Here is a 12,736-nt window from a genome sequence, read left to right as displayed (position 1 = left end):
ATTTGGTCTGGGACCAGTACATGGTGGTTTGAGTCAACTCAGTGCGTCTCTCCTGAGAGTTTTGCCCAGGTCATAGATTTTGCAATTACACAGACCTCTGTTCAAATCTCAGCTCTGCCTCTTAAAGGCTGTGTGATCTTGGCCAAGTTGCTCTGTCTCTCTGGGCCTCAGGTTGCTTACCAGTAAAATGGGGTAATAATGCCTATTGTCAGGTCAACATAAGGGTTAAACAGGTCAGCACCAAATCATGACAGGTGGTCAGTGAGTGCAGGTTCCCTCCACCATCCACGGGCCTCATTTTGGTGGTCCTGTCAGCTGTCAGAGCCCAGCATGGGGCTGTATTCACGCTACACTGTTCCTGAACAAGGACAGAATTGGGCTTCTAATAAGACAGGACTGAAGGGTGGGATGAGGAAAGTTCTAGAAACTGCTTCTCAGGCCCACAGACAGCTGCACTAATGGCTGCCCCCTCCTTTTGGGGACTTAGGCAATCACTCCAACTTTCCAGTAACTTCTGCTTCTTTCACAATAGACTGCAGGCATAATTCTACCTAAAAAATAATTGCTTTGCTAGGAAAAGCCTGGCAAATAAAACTTCATCATGTTACCATGTGTCAGGGATTAAAAAAACAAAACAATAAAGCCGGACACAGTGACACACATCTGTAACCCTAACCACTTGGGAGGCTGAGGCTGGAGGATTGCTTGAGCCCAGGAGTTCGAGAGCAGCCTGGGCAACATAGTGAGACCCTTGCTTCTAAAAAAAAAAAAGCTAAAGAAAAGAAAAGAACAAAACTGAGTCCTGGCCGGGCTCAGTGGCTCACACTTGTAATCCCAGCACTTTGGGAGACTGAGGCGGGTAGATCACCCGAGGTCAGGAGTTCAAGACCAGCCTGGCCAACATGGCGAAACCCTGTCTCTAATAAAAATACAAAAATTAGCTGATATGGTGGTGGGTGCCTGTAATCCCAGATACTTGGGAGGCTGAGGCAGGAGAATTGCTTGAACCCGGGAGGTGGAGGTTGCAGTGAGCGGAGAAAGTGCCATTGCACTCCAGCCTGGGTGACAGAGTGAGACTTCATCTTAAAAACCAACACAAACTCAGTCCTAGAGGCGGGTGATTTCTGTTTACTTCCCTTGGAAAGGCTGGGTCTGTCCCCACAAACTGGTGCTTGGGGCACCTGTTTCTGGGCAGTGAGTGATTAAGCCTAGGGAGTGGGTTGGTAGTAAAGCCGGGAGTCCTGTGCCAGGGGAGACACTGAACAGGTGTTTCCAATGCGGGTTTGTGTCCTGGTGTTCAGAAGCTGGAGATGAGCTGGGGAGGTTTGTCTTTAGTCCCAATAGCTTCTCCTAGGCCTCTTTTAGGGGACCAGGAAAGCCAGGTGGTCTTGAAGGCAGGGTCTACAGCAAACGGGTTTGCTCCTGTCCTGTGGATGGGACGGGTAGGATGGGAGCTGCGCTTCCCCCACTGAGGTTTGAGCTGTGGGACCCCAAGAAGCAGACAAGCTCCAGTGACACGAGGACCCTTTGGAGGGTGACGAACCGGACTGAGTGAGTCACAGGAAACCCATGGATGAGAAGGGGGCCTCTGAGGTGGGGCAGGTCTCAGTCTGGAGCTCCTGGGAGTGACACTGGAATCCGTTTATCACCGACGCCCGGCGGACTCTACTTTTCTGCATTCCACTGGCCAGCCCCAGAGAGGTGGGGGCCATCTTTGGAGCTGCAGAAATCTTCGTGTCACATGTCCCATCAGCACCTCAGCAACCTTATCTCCACCCTTAGCTTTTCTCTAGGTGCTGAGAGTTCAGGTGACAGGGGGTGGCTCAGCTCTCCTGGTGAAAAGTGTGGAGTGGCTGCCAGTCCCACGAGCTGCCCACCTCTTCTCTCGCTCACTACACAGCCTTGACATAGCAGAGCAGAGAGGACAACCTTTGGAATCAGAGACACCTGAGTTTATTTATTTTTAATTTTGAGGCAAGGTCTTGTTCTGTTGCCCAGGCTGGAGTGCAATAGCGTGATCATAGTTTGCTGCAGCCTCCATCTCCTGGGCTCAAGCGATCCTCCCACCTCAGCTTCTCGAGTAGCTGGGACTACAGTTAAACACCACCATAGCTTGGCAAATTTTTTCTTATTTTTGTACAGATGGGATCTTGTTTTGTCGCCCAAGCTGGTTTTGAATTCCTGGCCTCAAGCAGTCCTCCCACCTTGGCCTCCCTGGGATTACAGGCATGAGCCACCCTGTCTGGCAGTACCTGAGTTTAAATCCATGCTCTGCCACTGCTGTGTGATGCCTGCAAAGCGCGTCCTCATCTGGGCCTTACTTCTCCTAATCTATCAGATGGGCACGGCCGACCTGCCCAGTCTGCCTCACAGAGTTAGGGTGACAATTATACAAGACACTGTGCGTTGCAAAAAAGAAAAATATAATCTCACAGCACATGCTACCTCTCCATCTCTCTCCACAGCTGAATACAAGTCGCAGACACATTTTATTTGAAACTCTCAACAGTAAAAAAAATTCTTAAATTGTTGCCCACATTAAACAAATTAGATACTTATATAAGATTTTAAAGATATCCCTCTGTGGGCCGGGCGCGGTGGCTCAAGCCTGTAATCCCAGCACTTTGGGAGGCCGAGACGGGCGGATCACGAGGTCAGGAGATCGAGACCATCCTGGTGAAACCCCGGCTCTACTAAAAAATACAAAAAAACTAGCCGGGTGAGGTGGCGGGCGCCTGTAGTCCCAGCTACTCGGGAGGCTGAGGCAGGAGAATGGCGTAAACCCGGGAGGCGGAGCTTGCAGTGAGCTGAGATCCGGCCACTGCACTCCAGCCCGTGCGACAGAGCAAGACTCCGTCTCAAAAAAAAAAAAAAAAAGATATCCCTCTGTCTCTGTCTCTGACAATACAGGTGCATTCCCACAAGACAGTACTCAGGCTTACTGAGCTGCTCCTTTCTCCAGTCCCCAGAGCCCCTCAAATGCCCAGTATGTCCCCAACACCTAGGCCAAGGGTCAGGTGCTATTTGTTGAAGGGGGCCTGCCCCTCCACGCCTGTGGGTATTTCTCACAAAGTGGAGATGAGAGACTGAGAAAAGACACAGAGACAAAGTACAGAGGAAGAAAAGTGGGCCCAGGGGACCGGCACTTAGTAAGTGAGGACCTGCACTGGCCCCAGTCTCTGAGTTCCCTCAGTATTTATTGATCACTATCTTTACCTTCTTGGCAGGGGGAATGTGGTGTGAGTATAGGGTGATGGTGGGGAGAGGGTCAGTAGGAAAACGTGAGCAAAGGAATCTGTGTCATAAATAAGTTTAAGGAAAGGTGCTGTGCCTGGTTGTGCACGTAGGCTAGATTTATGTTTAACTTTACGTAAACATCTCAGTGCAGTAAAGAGTAACAGAGCGGCCGGGCGCGGTGGCTCACGCCTGTAACCCCAGCACTTCGGGAGGCCGAGGCAGGCGGATCACGAGGTCAGGAGATCGAGACCATCCTGGCTAACGCAGTGAAACCCTGTCTCTATTAAAAATACAAAAAAATTAGCCAGGCGTGGTGGCGGGCATCTGTAGTCCCAGCTACTTGGGAGGCTGAGGCAGGAGAATGGCATGAACCTGGGAGGCGGAGCATCGCACCACTGCACTCCAGCCGCCTGGGCGACAGAGCGAGACTCCATCTCAAAAAAAAAAAAAAGAAAAAAAAGAGTAACAGAGCAGTATTGCTGCCATCATGTCTCACCTCCAACCATATGGCGGTTTTCTCCTACCTCAGAATAGAATGTATGGTCGGTTTTCTACTGAGCCATTCCATTCCCAGGGACGTGCAGGAGACAGATGCCTTCCTCTTCTCTCAACCGCACAGAGGCCTTCCTCTTTCACTCATCCTCAGGCACACCCTTTACAGGTGTCGGGCTGGGGGGCTGTAAGGTCTTTCCCTTCCCATGAGGCCACATCTCAGGCTGTCTCAGTGCGGGGAAACCCGGACAATACCTAGGCTTTCTTGGGCAGGGGTCCCTGCGGCCTTCTGCAGTGCATTGTGTCTGGTTAATAGAGAATGGAGAATGGCGATGACTTTCACCAAGCATACTGCCTGCAAAAACCTTTTTTTTTTTTTTTTTTGAGATGGAGTCCCACTCTGTCACGAGGCTGGAGTGCAGTGGCGTGATCTTGGCTCACTGCAAGCTCCTCCTCCTGGGTTCACAGCATTCTCCAGCCTCAGCCTCCTGAGTAGCTGGGACTACAGGCGCCCACCACCATGCCCGGCTAATTTTTTGTATTTTTAGTAGAGACGGGGCTTCACCCTGTTAGCCAAGATGGTCTTGATCTCCCGACCTCGTGATCCGCCCGCCTCAGCCTCCCAAAGTGTTGGGATTACAGGTGTGAGCCACCGCGCCCGGCCTGAAAACATTTTTAACAAAATACATCTCCTGCACAGCCCTACATCCCTTAAACCTTGAGTCAATACAGCACATGTTTTTGTGAGCATAAGGTTAGGACAAGAGTTACGGATTAACAGCATCTCAAAGCAGAACAACTTTTCTTAGTAGAGATGAAAATGGAGTTTCTTATGTCTTCCTTTTTCTACATAGACACAGTAACAATCTGATCTCTCTTTCTTTTCCCCACAATTTGTCACCTGGCTGGCTTCATTCATTACACCACCCACCTGGCCCCTGTAGGTGTTTGGGTTGGCAACCCCAGCTTGCTTTATTTATTTTTCTTTTTTTTTTGAGATGGAGTCTCGCTCTGTCGTCCGGTCTGGAGTGCAGTGGCCGGACCTCAGCTCACTGCAAGCTCCCCCTCCCAGGTTCACGCCATTCTCCTGCCTCAGCCTCCCGAGTAGCTGGGACTACAGGCGCCCACCACCTCACCCGGCTAGTTTTTGGTATTTTTTAGTAGAGACGGGGTTTCACCGTGTTAGCCAAGATGGTCTCGATCTCCCGACCTCGTGATCCACCCGTCTCGGCCTCCCAAAGTGCTAGGACTACAGGCTTGAGCCACCGCACCCGGCCTATTTATTTTTCTTTGAGACAGAGTCTAGCTCTATTGCCCAGGCTGGAGTGCAATGGCACAATCTCGGCTCATTGCAACCTCCGTCCCCTGGGTTCAAGCGATCCTCATGCCTCAGCCTTCCGTGTAGCTGGGATTACTGATGTGTGCCACCACGCCTGGCTAATTTTTGTTTTTTTAATAGTAGAGATAGGGTTTCACCATGTTGGCCAGGCTGGTCTTGGACTCCTGACCTCAAGTGATCCACCCACTTCGGCCTCCCAAAGTGCTGGGATTACAGGTGTGAACCACCGCACCCGGCCCTCAGCATAATTTAAATGGGAAGTCCAGTGTTATCATGACTGTCTCTGGTCATTCCAAGCCTGGGCACCTGCTTCTGGCTGAGTCATGACCCCTCTCTTCTTCTTGATGCACCCTCTGGCCCTGCAAGTGTACCCAGCCACCTGGCACTTTCAGAAGAGTGGCTGTGACTCACTTAGACAAAAACTGCATTTTCCTGTCCTGATAGTTGAAAACTGCTTGGATGAGCCTCGACAATTTAGGGATTTGAAGGAGTTTCCCAAGCCCCTAATGTGTTCTTCCCTGGCTGAGTGGAGTGAGCCAGCCCCATGGGACTCAGTGCCCCGGCCTCCCACCATCACCTGCACCAGCACATCTCTGTCTTCCCCCTCCCCACCCCATTGTGATCAATGGGACAGGCCCTCGGGTTGCAGGGCATGAACCCATCAGAGGAGCCAGACCTCGGGCCCTGAAGGGACCTTTGGCCACTCACAGTCCCTCCAGGGAGCCCCTGGGTGTGCAGTTTGGACTCTGACTGCAGCAGGAGAAGGCCCAGGAAGGCCTCACCCTGGCTTTTCTCTTTTGCGATGTGTCTCTTTCCTGGCAAAATATGGGTCCTAGTGGCCAGTGTCCCTGGGAGCTGTCAAATCAAGTTTTCTGGATACCTGCTGCTCAGCCAGCTGGTGGCACCTCTAGAAAGCTTTTCTGCTGCTGAGAACATGAGTCTGTTGGGGAAAAGGCTGCTAGATGAGCCCTCCCAGGTCCCGACACACTGTCTGGCTGTTGCCCGGGACCACTGTCTTTGCCCACCTCTTGGCTAAGCTTCAGCCTCCTCCCAGGAATGCTTCCTGGATCTCAGCCCTCTGGAGCTGTGTGTCTTCATCTGCCCCTAGTTTGCTGTGTGACTTCAGGCAAGTGGCACAACCTCTGTGCTCTACTCACTTGGGATGCCTAGAAGAACCTGAGCAGAGCACTCTATGGAAGGGACTGCAACAGACGCAGTGGAGGGAGGGCTGGTGCCAGGAGAATGTTTATGTGGCAGCACCGTGAGTACCATGAGGCTGAGGGCTGGGAGCCAGATTTCCTGTGTTCGAATTCCAGTTCTAGGCCGGGCACGGTGGCTCACACCTGTAATCCCAGCACTTTGGGAGGCCGAGGCGGATGGATCACCTGAGGTCAGGAGTTTGAGACCAGCCTGGCCAACATGGTGAAACCCCATCTCTACTGAAATTATAAAAATTAGGCAGGTGTGTTGGTGCATGCCTCTAATCCCAGCTACTCGGGAGGCTGAGGCAGGAGAATCAATCTCTTGAACCTGGGAGGTGGAGGTTGCAGTAAGCTGAGATCGTGACACTGCACTGCATTCTGGGTGACAGAGCAAGATCCCGTCTCAAAAAAAAGAACAAACAAAAAACCCACCGAATTCTGGTTCCATCGCTTGGCAGCTCCATGACCTTGGGGACAATTATAGCACCCATTGCATAGGGTGGCTGAGAGGATTAAACAAAATCACGTGAGAGACGCACTTGGCACCATTGAGATGTTCAGGAAAAGCCATTGTTAGGATTGGCACCTGAACAGCATAGAACCTGCCAAAGGAAGAGAGAAGCTCCCAGGGCACAGGCGTCAGCTCACCCACGATTCCTAAAGGTGGAGCTGCGGCTATGAAGCCTTGATTTCCAGGGGTTAGGGACCTGGATTTGGGTCACTTTCATTTCTGCCACGCCTGAGCATGGCAGACCGCCAGGGAGGAGATGGGAGTAAGCTCTCGCAGGACCCCTGCCGTGGTGGGTGCTCTGAGCTGCCCTCCCAGAGGTGAGTTTTCTGGGTGCTACCACACAAAACACATGGCAGGGGCTCGGATCTCTCCACCCAAACCCATACAAGGCCTTGGGCCTGTGCTCACCAAATCGGATCACGGGGATGCAGGGGGTTCACCTTCTCCAAGGAAGGGCCTGGGACACAAGCGAAAACAGGAAACTATTTCGAGAAGGTGTCAAGGCTGGGACACTAAAATTAGAGGCTTGGTTCCTAAAAAGACATTGGCGCCAACCGAGGCCTTGAAGAGGGGCTCTTCAGCACGGAATGTGACCCCAGGAAGCACGCCCACAGTTCTGGACAATGAGGTCAGCCTGCAGGGCGCATGGGACCGCCCCGTGGCCAGTGGTCATGGGCACCTCTCCCCACCGCCTGCTCCACCTGCAGAATGCTGGAGCTGGCTCCAACCGCTTCCCGTCTGCACTGACCCAGCGCAAGGGCGAGCGGACAGAGCCTCACGTTCCTGGCGCTGCTGCTCTTCCAGGCTGCTTTCCTTTTTTGACTGTCCCTTTGGGTTCTTATGCTTCTGGCTCCATTCTGGATGTGCGTCAGCGGGTGGGATGCAGAAGCAGCAGCTAGCTTGGAGGCTGGTGTTCCTGGAGGCTGGGAGCGGGGTGGGGGGAAGTATGAACCAGGGAGGGGCCTGGTATCCCCAGCCCAGATGGGCCTAGGCTGCTGTCCCCCAGGGACAGGGAAGCTCAAGACTTTCTTTTCTTCCTTCCTTCCTTCCTTCCTTCCTTCCTTTCTCTTTCTTTCCTTCCTTCTTTCTCTCTTTCTCTCTTTCCTTCCTTCCTTCCTTCCTTCCTTCCTTCCTTCCTTCCTTCCTTCCTTCCTTCCTTCCTTCCTTCTTTCTTTTTTGAGGCAGAGTCTTGTTGTGTCTCCCAGGCTGGAGTGCAGTGGCACGATCTCAGCTCACTGTAACCTCCATCTCCCAGGTTCAAGCGATTCTCCACCTCAGCCTCCTGAGTAGCTAGTATTACAGACATGTGCCACCACACCCCACTAATTTTTTGTATTTATTAATAGAGACGGGATTTCATCATGTTGGCCTGACTGGTCTCAAACTCCTGACCCCAAGTGATCCACCTGCCTCGGCCTCCCAAAGTACTGGGATTACAAGTGTGAGCCACTGTGCCCAGCCCAAGACTTTCTTTCTTTGTCTCCTCCTCTGGCCTCAGAGGAAGTTGGGGAAGTCCTTACAGAGCCAACTTCCTGGGGTGAGGCGCCAAAGGGGTCTTAGTCCTGCTGCTCGGAGATGGAGGTGGCTCCTCTCCTTCCTCTCAGGGCTCCGGCCTAGAGTCCAAGGCTTCATCATTTGCCTTTTCTCTTAGCCCAAGGTGTTTTCCCACAGGAGGGAGCGTGGCAAATTTGATCCTGTCCCCATACTCCTGTTTAAATTTCCTTAGCGACTGCTCATGGCCCTGGGATGGGGTCTGAATTGACCACCATCTAGAAGGCCCCACAAAGTCCAGCCCTGCCCAGCTCTCACTCCAAGTCCTAGACCTGTGATCATCTGTCCTGTTTTCCAACACAACAAGTTCACTGTCCCTCTCCTCCTCGCCCAGCTGAGTCCCACTTACTCAATGTAATGTAGACAATGTAAATGTCCCTCCCCTAGAGAAGCCTGCCCAGGCTGGGACATTAGGTTCAGTCTCATTGCCATCTGTTCTCATAGGACCCTTTTTGCTGTGTGCTGGTGCTCCCCATCGGAACATCAGCTCCATGGCACCTGCCCGCTGTTGTAACTCCAGTGCTTGGCACAAAGCAGGGACTCAGAGACACACATTGCCTTCGTTGAGGTGGAAACCAAGAGGGAAGTGCCCTGGTCACTCTTGGACAATGGGGGCCTAGAAATGCAGGGAGGTGGCTGTGCCCTGTCACAGACAGGCTGCCTGGGCAAAGGAGACTTGGTCTACCAAAGGAGGCCAGAAGGATGACACCATGGGAGAGTGAGTGCATTGCTGGAATGGAGCTTAGGGACAATGTCCACCGGTCTCACCCACAGGGCTGCCCGTAGCTCAGTGGTCAGCCCCAGCGGGTCTCCTGCCCTGCCCTGCTCTTTAGCCTGACTCTGTGACACCTCTCCAAGACCAAAGCCGACAAGCAGTTGGGCCTTGAATCAGGCTCGGAGGGTGAGCTGGGGTTTCTGTAGCAAAGGTAGAGGGAAGTGCTCAGGAAAATGATAAACATGTCTCCCCAAAACCTGGCATAGTTGTTCCCCTCTGAACCCCCATACTGTCTCCTGGATATGAGGAGAGATGGCTCAGTGGCTGTGGGGACTCAGAGCCTGACCCTCCCTACCCCAGGTCCCCCGTCACATGCTTAGGTTTGTTAAACAGTCAGACAGGCGCGGTGGCTCATGCCTGTAATCCCAGCACTTTGGGAGGCCGAGGCGGGAGCATTGCTTGAGTCCAGGAGTTTGAGACCAGCCTGGGCAGCGTGGCAAGACCTCATTTCTATTTTTTTTTTTTTTTTGAGACGGAGTCTCGCTCTGTCGCCCAGGCTGGAGTGCAGTGGCCGGATCTCAGCTCACTGCAAGCTCCGCCTCCTAGGTTCACGCCATTCTCCTGCCTCAGCCTCCCGAGTAGCTGGGACTACAGGCGCCCGCCACCTCGCCCAGCTAGTTTTTTGTATTTTTTAGTAGAGACGGGGTTTCACCGTGTTAGCCAGGATGGTCTCGATCTCCTGACCTCGTGATCCGCCCATCTCGGCCTCCCAAAGTGCTGGGATTACAGGCTTGAGCCACTGCGCCCGGCCTATTTTTTTTTTAATTAAAAAATAAAAAAACACACACACGCACTCAGAAAAGCTGTGTTGAGTTGAATGGAGCTGCATCAGCTTTGCTTGGCTGGCTCTCTCCCAGCTCCTGCTAAGACACATTTGTCCAGGGCAGTTCTGGTTTATGTCCATCCATTGCCTGGCTTTTAATGCAACCCATGTCATACCAAAGCTCCCTGGTTTGGAATTTGTGTTACATGGTTATGCTATTAGGTCTAAATATGTTCATATGGAATTATCTCTAAGACAATTTAGTAATTAAATAGCTTAATAATTTAAGCAGTACAAATACGTAAAAAATTGCATGTGCTTGTGCTATAGAGAAAAATTCATGAAGGAGGCATAAGAAATCTATCAGTGATGCCTGGGAGGGGAGTAGGTGGGAGCTGAAGGACTTGGAGTTCGATGGGAGGAAGTTACCTTTAATTGTGCATCCTTTTCTATATATACAGAACTATATATATATATGGTTTTGTTGGTTTTTTTTTTTTTTTTTGAGACAGAGTCTTACTCTGTTGCCCAGACTGGAATGCAATGGCATGATCTCAGCTCATTACAACATCTGCCTCACAGGTTCAAGCGATTCTCATGCCTCAGCCTCCCAACAGCTGGGACCACAAGTGCCACCATGTCTGGCTAATTTTTTGTCTTTTTATTAGAGATGGGGTTTCACTACATTGCTCAGGCTGGTCTCAAACTCCTGGCCTCACGCGATCCTCTGGTCTCGGTTTCCCAAAGTGCTGGGATTACAGGTGTGAGCCGCCATGTCTGGCATGATTTCTTTTTTTTTTTTTTTTTTTTGAGATGGAGTCCCACTCTGTCGCCCAGGCTGGAGTGTACTGTGGCCGGATCTCAGCTCACTGCAAGCTCCGCCTCCTGGGTTCACGCCATTCTCCTGTCTCAGCCTCCCGAGTAGCTGGGATTATAGGTGCCCGCCACCTCACTCGGCTAGTTTTTTGTATTTTTTTAGTAAAGACGGGGTTTCACCGTGTTAGCCAGGATGGTCTCGATCTCCTGACCTCGTGATCCGCCCGTCTCAGCCTCCCAAAGTGCTGGGATTACAGGCTTGAGCCACCGCGCCCGGCCGTCTGGCATGATTTCTACTACTTTTTGAGAAAAGTAAACTTGAGTTCCTTTTTCTCAAAAAGAAAAAAAAAAAGGGCCTGGCGCAGTGGCTCATGCCTATAATCCCAGCGCTTTGGGAGGCCGATGCGGGTGGATCACGAGGTCAGGAGATTGAGATTATCCTGGCTAACACGGTGAAACCTCGTCTCTACTAAAAATACAAAAAATTAGCGGGGCGTAATGGTGGGCGCCTGTAGTTCCAGCTACTCAGGAGGCTGAGGCAAGAGAGTGGCGTGAACCCAGCAGGCGGAGCTAGGAGTAAGCCGAGATCACACCGCTGCACTCCAGCCTGGGCGAAAGAGCAAGACTCAGTCTCAAACAACAACAACAAAACAAAAACAAACAAACAAAAAAACCCTGCCGTCCACCTCTCACCCCTCTAATCTGAACCCCCAGGTTTGTATTTTATGGCTTGGGGCTTTTTACTTTGTTATTTTTCTACCCACTGATTTCTGAGGTTTGGTGGGAAAATTGGTGAGAGCTGGGTTTTGCAATTAATAAAATGCAAAGCAAAAAACCCGACAAAACATGCTTGGTCTTTCTCTGTTTTGACTACACATTCCTCGAGGGCAGGGACATTTGGGGGTCGCCTTTGTCCACCAGTGGTGAGTTCATGGTAGGTGTGAATGGGTGTTTGCTAAACTAAGCCCAGGGCGGTGAGAAGGGCGAGCAGGTCACTCACCAGCAAGAGCCCTGGCTGCCTGCCCACCTTTTCCAAGAGGCCTTTCTAACTCTCCTACCAGGGCCGGCAGACTCGGTCCATCCTGGAGCCCACTTGGTGGGCTGTGGTGAGTGGAGGCTTTCCATGCCACGGGAAGTAGCCCAGGCTTGATGAACGATGCCTTCCCGGGCGAGGGATGGAGAACAATGTACCCACTTATGTGCGGGCACAGGTGATCTCGGCTGGGGCAAAGACTCGTAGTTTACTTCCTGCTTGGCCATGACAATGACCCAAGCTGTCAGGCCCCAGGCACACTTGCACACTCCCCTCAGGGCCACATGGGGTGGGTTGGAGAATCCCAGGAATGTGTTGGAACTGCTGACAGCACTTCATGCTCTGCGTGTGATCGGCCCATGTGACTTCCTCAGGGAACTGTGTGCCTGGTGGGCTCCAGCGCCCCTATCTTGAATCTCCCAGGTCTTCTGAGCCCCAGTGCTGGTGCTGAAGAGCAGGATGGGGTTGAGGGGGATGCAGAGATGAAATTTAATGGGCAAATCTGCTTGCCCATGGCCATTCCACTTAGTTCTTCATCCAGGGAGGGGTGGCCTAGGCACGGTGGCCAGGGATTGGCTGTGCACAGGGAACAGGAAGCCCTGAGCGGGAGTGGCCAGGGGAGGCGGGTGGTGCTCACTGCCTACAGCAGGTGTGGCCGTGGTGCTGACAGGCCCAGCTTCTCAGGGCCAGAGGCCCAGGCTCCAGACGTGAAGGCTGTGGGGCTTTATCAGCCATTAGAGTGACAGAGTTTGTGGCAATCCTGCCAGCCATGGGTGCTGACAGCCAGGAGCTAGGCGGAGTACAGCTTCCTCCCTTGGCCTCCCTGCTCCCAGCCTCAAGGCTGGGGTGCACGTTGCAGGGACATTTGAGGAGAGGAGAGATGGCAGGGAAGAGAGGGAGGAAGAGATGGGCACAGAAGCTTGTTTCTCCTGAGATTTTATTTTTATTTTATTTTTAAAGGAAATGTCTCTGAGATATATATATCTATATTATATATATATATCTTTTATATATATA

The sequence above is a fragment of the Colobus angolensis genome, unplaced genomic scaffold (genome assembly GCF_000951035.1).
Source record: "Colobus angolensis palliatus isolate OR3802 unplaced genomic scaffold, Cang.pa_1.0 Scaffold149, whole genome shotgun sequence".
Taxonomy (NCBI): Eukaryota; Metazoa; Chordata; class Mammalia; order Primates; family Cercopithecidae; genus Colobus; species Colobus angolensis.
Note: the sequence above shows the minus strand (reverse complement) of the source record.